This window comes from Alexandromys fortis, unplaced genomic scaffold (genome assembly GCF_014885135.2).
Source record: "Alexandromys fortis isolate MF-2015 unplaced genomic scaffold, M_Fortis_MF-2015_v1.1 scaffold_266, whole genome shotgun sequence".
NCBI classification, from domain to species: domain Eukaryota; kingdom Metazoa; phylum Chordata; class Mammalia; order Rodentia; family Cricetidae; genus Alexandromys; species Alexandromys fortis.
This window is the reverse complement of record NW_026068155.1, coordinates 379,416-386,421: the sequence shown is the minus strand read 5'-3', so window position 1 is coordinate 386,421 and position 7,006 is coordinate 379,416. Positions and strand designations below refer to the sequence as shown.

The following is a 7,006-nucleotide window of genomic DNA, read 5'->3' as shown; positions in this document are numbered from 1 at the left end:
CTTGTGAGTTGCCATTGTGGGTGCTGGAAAACTTGGGTCCTCTGAAAGAGCAACAAGTGCTCTTAACTGCTGAGCCAAGGCTCCAGCCTCACACATCTCTTAATGGCTATGTTTAAATTTATATGAAAACTTTTCCCCTAATAACTCCAACTTCGCTTCAAAAAGAAAGAAGAGAAAAAGAGAGATCCCATGCTTTTTCCTAGGGCAAAGTGAAAGATGTCCCGAGGGTATCTCAGGGATTGGAGAGACTCCAGCTGTCACAGGTTCCAGAATTTTGTAAAAGTGAATACCCACTTGAAAGATATTTGTTTGAGAAGAGAATATCGCTCTCATTACATGTGTTGCCTAGAAAGTTGTTTCCCAGCATGCATTTCACCATGCCCTGCTGACCAGGCACTCACAGGCTGTCTTCTCCATGACCAAATGGATCTAGTGACTACTTCTGCTAACAGCAGGCCTTCATATCATGATATGGGAAGTCCTTCTGTATATGTCTTGCTTTTATTGGCTAATGAATAAAGCTGCTTTGGCGTATGACAGGACAGAATATAGTCAGGCTGGAAGATATATATATGGAGAGAGAGGGACAGAGACAGATACAGAGACAGAGAGAGAGAGTAGGCGGAGTCAGAGAGGTGCCATGTAGTTGCCAAAGGAGATAGACACTGGAACCTTACCAGTAGGCCACAGTTTTGTGGTTATACATAGATTAATAGAAATGGGTTCATTTAAGATGTAAAAGTTAATAAGAAGCCTTAACTAAACTGATAGACAAGAGCTAGTTCCAAGATAGGCTCCAAAGCTACAGAGAAACCCTGTCTCAAAAAGCCTAAAAAAAAGAAGAAGAAGAAGAAGAAGAAGAAGAAGAAGAAGAAGAAGAAGAAGAAGAAGAAGAAGAAGAAGAAGAAGAAGAAGAAGAAGAAGAAGAAGAAGAAGAAGAAGAAGAAGAAGAAGAAGAAGCCTTAACTAATAGGCCAAGCAGTTCTATAATTAATATAGTTTTGTGTGTGATTATTTGGGTCTGGGCAAAGCATCATCCATGCAATGCTGGATTAACAGACTTACAGAATGTGAGTGTTACACAGTCACAGAGGCTTCCACTCTCATTTAGAAAGATAGCCTGAGAGAGCAAGCAATGTGTAACAAGATCAGAATCCCTGCGAGCAGTTCTTGAGAGAACAACTTGTGCAGCTATGACTGAAACTGAAGATGCAGTAGCGCCTCCAGGACATTGGAGATGCCAGGGATGTGCAATGTCTGCTGAGGAAAGCCGCAGACGGCCACCAGAGCCAGCCCAGGAGAAAGACCGTATAAGCTGCAACTGGACATAGAGGCAGGACTACTGAGCTCTAAGAAGCTCATATCATGTCAATGAGCTCCTAGATGTGGGACAGAAAGCTATAAGGCTCTGCTGGGCTTTGACCTTTAGTTTTGCTTTGGTCCTTTCTACATGTCTGCTTCTTTACTTTTATTTTTATTTATTTATTTATTTTGATTTTTTTGAGACAGGGTTTCTCTGTGTTGCTTTGGAGCCGGTCCTGGAACTAGCTCTTATAGACCAGGCTGGCCTCTAACTCACAGTGATTCGCCTGCCTCTGCCTCCCAAGTGCTGAGATTAAAAGCATGTGGCACCACCACCTGGTTAGACACGGTTTCTCTGTGTAACAGCTCTAGCTACTAGCTCTGTAGACCTGGTTGACCTCAAACTCACAAAGATCCTCCTGCCTCTGCCTCCTGAGTGCTGGGATTAAAGGAAGACATGCACCACCACTTGCCCGACTTTCTTTTAAACAGACTTAACCAATTTTATTTTTTATATAGAAAAACTTTTATATGAGCTGGGAGTGGTGGTGCACGCCTTTAATGCCAACACTAAGAAGGCAGAGGTAGGCAGATTTCTGTAAGTTCAAGGTCAGCCTAGTCTACTTAGTGCGTTCCAGGACAGCCAGAGCTACGTAATGAGACCCTATATCAAAAAGCAAAAATCACAAAATAAAACAAAAAAACTTGCATCATGGAAACATCTGGAACCTGGATACTCTGACTAGAGTCTCTAGTATGGGTTTTCACAAGATGGTCAGTGAATTCCTGATGAAGAGACTTGGTGAACACAGGCTCTTGGCAGAGGTCAGGGGTCAAGTAACTGCAGGTCTTGAAGATGGCATCAAAGGTGCCCTTGGCAAAATTGAGCAGGGTGGCAGTACACTCCCTGGCTGATGTACAGCAGTCAACAACACTGGCCAGCAGCAGCAGCAGCAGTTTCTTGGGCACAGGAGCAGAGACTATGCCACTGCCTCTGGGGGTAGGGATGAGACGCACCAACACAGAGCCACAGCGGCCTATCTATCGCCCTACAAGAAATAGTGTGGGACTTGCCAATCTTGTTGCCCCAGTAGCCTCTCAGCACAGGGACAATGGGAAGCTTGGCTTAGATGACTGCCCTTAGGATGGCAGTGGCTACGTCCTTGGAGCACTTAACATCAAGATCAACATGACCATTGTAGTCCCCAAAAGCCTTGAACCTGGTCCGCTGGCCAGCCTGAGGTCTGCTTCTCCATTGGCGTGATCTTTAGAATTTCATCCTTTAGGGAAGCTCCCAGGAAAAAGTCAATAATCTCAAATTCCTTAAAGGGCAAGGAGAACGGGTAAATCTCCTCCAGGGACTTGATCTTCATATCCCTGGACCAGGCAGCCCAGCTTGATGATGGGGATCCACTCCTTGTCTTTGGCTTTACCTCCGCAAGCCCCGTGCCCTCAAACATGTCTAAGGCACCTAAGACTGTTGCTGAATCCATTAGAAAGAAGAAATTTTCTTTTGAATTTTATAGGGGCTTACACCTAAGGATTTGCCTTGAGTCTCAGAAACTCTGGACCTGGAGGGCTTTTGAATACTATTGGAGTTGTGAGTCGTGAAACTTTCGGCGAGCTTGGAAACAGTCCAAGTGCATTTTGTATTATGAGAAAGATGGACAGCAGTCTTTGATGGTCCAAGAAGGACTCTGGTGCAATCAGTGGGGCAATCTACTAATAGAGTCAAAGTCTGATGGCATTATCAGGAGGTGTCAGAAAGTATAGGAAAAGAGACCTACCCGGAGGAAGTAGATAACTGTAAGCACATGAGGAAAGTGTTGCCCCTCTTTTCTGTCTGCTTCCTGCTCACCATGAGGGAGTCACCTAAGTTCCACACGTACTCCTCTACGATGAAACTATGCCTCACTTTGCACTTTGGACCCAGCCAACCATGGACTGAAACTTCTGAACCCTTGATCCAAAATAAATCTGCCCTCCGTTTAAATTGTTTGGCTTAAGCTTTTGCAGTTCTGACAAAGGGATTAGCACAGAGTCTTTGACAGGCCCCTGAAGGTGAATCCCAGGACAGGTCCTTAGGACCTCACAACACTCCTTCCAACAATGTGGGAAATGACTTTCTTTTTGCTAAACAGCTTTCCTTCCTTGGATATAATGGCTGAACCCAGGGCTTTGCACATGCGCAGGAAATACTTCTGAGCTATTGCTCCAGCCCTCTTTTTACTTTTTATTTTGAGTTAGGGTCTTACCAAATTGCCTAAGCTGGCCTTGAACTTGTTCTGTAGCACAGGAAGACCTTAAACTGGTAATCCTCCTGATTCTATTCCCAAGAAGCTGGAATTAAAGGCCCATGCCACCAAGTTTAGCTTGCAAACAGCTTTATAGTGTGTGTGTGTGTGTGTGTGTGTGTGTGTGTGTGTGTGTTAACCCAGCTTAGCCTAAAACTCATTATGTAGCCCAACTTAGCCTTGAACTAGCAGCAGTTTTTAACTTCAGCCTCCCAGATACTGCAAATATTAGGATTACAGGTAGTAACCACCATGCCTAACAAGAACAGCTGTTTGTTTGTTTGTTTGTTTGTTTGTTTGTTTGTTTGTTTGTTTGTTTGTTTGTTTTTCGAGACAGGTTTTCTCTGTATAACATCCCTGGCTGTCCTGAAACTCTCTCTGTAAATTAGCCTGGCCTTGAATTCACAGAGATCCATCTGCCTTTGCCTCCCAAGTGCTGGAATCAAAGGTATGCACCACCACCAGCCCAGCCAATGAACAGTTTTTAATAAGCTATTTGGATCTTACTAGAGACTGAATATTGAGCCACAGACCACCAGTGTAACCTGTAACATAAGCTACTCATCATGAACGCAGTGTTATTTGGCCCATCTGGCTGTACGTGTTCATACACAGAAACCTTCCATTGTCAAAAAGTGACAGTACACCCACTTGCCGGTGTTCTTCACAGACAAACCCAGACAGTTTCCTCACCCTCTCCTAAATGATTCTAAATTCAGCCAAGTTGACAATGAATAATCATTACAAATCTGTTTTCTTTTTGGCAACTTGACACCCAAACATACCATTTTAAAGCATATCCTTCTACCTGCCCACCCCAAGAACTTTGTGTCCATCTCCAATATAAAGGGCCTTTAGTAAATTTCCATGAGTTTCTATAGTTTTAACGGTGTTGCTCAGAGACCAAGTTCAAGGCAGGTGTGGTGTCTCATGCCTGTAACTCCAGCAAGCAGGAAGTTGAAACAAAGGGCTACTGTGAGTCCAAGGCTAACCTGGGCTACATAGTGAGTTCCTGGTCAGTCAGAGAGACCTTCTATTAAATAAAAATAAAAATAAAAGTTAAAAAAAACCTTAAAAAATCATCTGATACTCGAGGCAACTTGAACTGTGAACCACTGTAAAAATAAAAATTAAAAAGTAGCATGTTCTTACTGGATGTGGAGGCACACATCTTAATTCCCAGCACTTGGACACAGATCCCTGCCTTCAAGGCCAGCCTGGTCTATCAATCGAGTTCCAGGACAGCCAGGGCTACATAGAGAAAATTTGTCTTGAAAAGCAAAACAACAAAAGCAGCAACAACAAAAAAGTGACATTCTCTTGGACCAAGCATGGTGGTGTACACCTTTAATCCCAGCACTCAGGAAGAAGAGGTAGGTGAATCTCTGTGAGATCTTGCCTGGTCTACAAGAGCTAGTTCCAGGACAGGCTCCAAAGTTACAGAGAAACCCTGTCTCAAACTCTCCCCCCCCCCCAAAAAAAATGTTCTAATAATTTTCTGAATTTCATTGGTATCTGTTGCAATGTCTTCCTTTTTCATCTCTAATTGTATTACTTTAGGTTGTTATAGTCAATTTCTTTTTGCTGTTGATGATTTTGTTTTGTCAATACAGGATTTTTCCATGCATAGCCTTGACTGTCCTGGAACTCGCTCTGTAAACCAGGGTGGCCTCAAACTCACAGAGATCCATCTGCCTCTGCCTCCTGAGTGCTGGGATCAGAGGTGTGCACCACCACTACCCAGCATCGTCATCATCATCATCAACAACAACAACGACATTATTATTATTATTATTATGTTTTTTAGACATTACTATGCAGCCCTAGCTAGACTGGAATTTACTATACAGACCAGATAGGATTAAAGGCATGCGTTCTTCTGCTCAGTTTGGAGCAGATTTTGTGGATCTTGTTTATCATTCCAAAGAACCAACTTGGCTTAAATTTCTATTTCATTGATTTGTGCCCTCAATTATTTCTTTCCATCTACTATTTTGGGTTTGGATTATTCTAGTTTTTCCAAGGCTCTAAACAACATTGTTAATTATTTATATGAGATCTCTATGCTTTTTTATTTTGTGTGTGTATATGTGTGTTAGGGTTGGTGGATTAACTGGCTGGTGAGTTTCTGGACGGTTCTCCTGTCCCCACTTCCCAAACCCTCCTGTCTCACCTGATAAGAGTGCCTTCACCACATAAGTTTATATTTTAAAAAAGCAGCAAATTTTCTTCTTTGTCCATCATTTTCCATAATAGAAGAAGTTACAAAAACACATCAAGAAGATAAAGCTATCTTTACAACCCCACCCATGTACAGGTTTCAGGAAGAAATCAATCGAAGAAGAAAAAAAATAATATACAAACAAATTTTGGTTACAGCAATGCTAGATTACAACATTGATTTGCTATAGTGCAGTAGTTGTAAGGAAGTTCACCATAGGGTATTCTGAGCCAAAGACCAAAGTAAAAACACTTGCCAATTGCACACAAAGACCAAAAGAAGCAGCCATGCCAACCGAACATTGACTGATACAGTGAGGCTTTCCAGGCAATAACTCTAATGGAGGGTACTCAGCTCATGGATGACCCTAAGCCCTCACTTCAAGTCTTGATTTTCTTTTTTCTCGTTTATCAGGGCAGAGCAAATCCCCAGCTTTTTCGGTTCCTCCATCAGATCCTTATTCTGGTGTATCTGCAAAAGGATGTCACAGTGCCCCCCAAATTCACCACTGAGGTACACCTACAGGATGGTAGTCCAATCGGAGTAGTCTTTAATGCCTTCCTGCAGCTTAGGTGGTCCTGCACATAGTAGGCCACATATCTGCCACCAACACTGTGCAGCAACAGGATTCCACCATCTTGTTGCTGAAGGAGGACTGGGACTGCTTGGGGTCCTCTTGAGGAACATTAAACACCCCCTTTTCCTTCTTCACCAGCACAAGGCCTGGCACCCCAAGCCTGAGCTCTATGAAGCAGAAGCGCATCGGGTCACCAGGCTTGCCAGGCTACTGCTGAGTCAGCATCCCGGCCCATGATGTTTTGGGTATTTATTTATTTATTGGCGCTTGTAGCTACAAAGTTCCTCTTGAGGTTGCCTACATTGCATCTTGTAAGTTTTCTTTTGTTGTGTTTTCATTTCCTTTCTATTCTAGGAACTATTAAATTTCCTTCTTGATTTCTTCAGTGACCCAGTCATCACTCACGTGTTCAGTTCAGTGTTAAAGTTCTTGTGCATCTGTAGTTTGTCTTTCTGTTGCTTTCTAGTTTTATTCCACTGTGGTTGGATAGAGCACAAAAATTATTTCAATTGTTCTATATTTTAAAAAAATGCTTTGTGTCCTATCATATAAGTATCTATTTTTTGAGACAAAGTCTCACTATGTAGCTCCTGATGGCATTTAACTTGCAAT

The 7,006-nt window shown here is 42.8% G+C and overlaps 1 pseudogene; it reads right to left on the bottom strand.

Annotated features, from left to right (window-relative positions):
* Nucleotides 1-1,191: 1,191 nt before the first annotated feature.
* LOC126491576 (40S ribosomal protein S2-like) lies at nucleotides 1,192-6,580 on the bottom strand (annotated as a pseudogene).
* Between the last annotated feature and the right edge of the window lie 426 nt (nucleotides 6,581-7,006).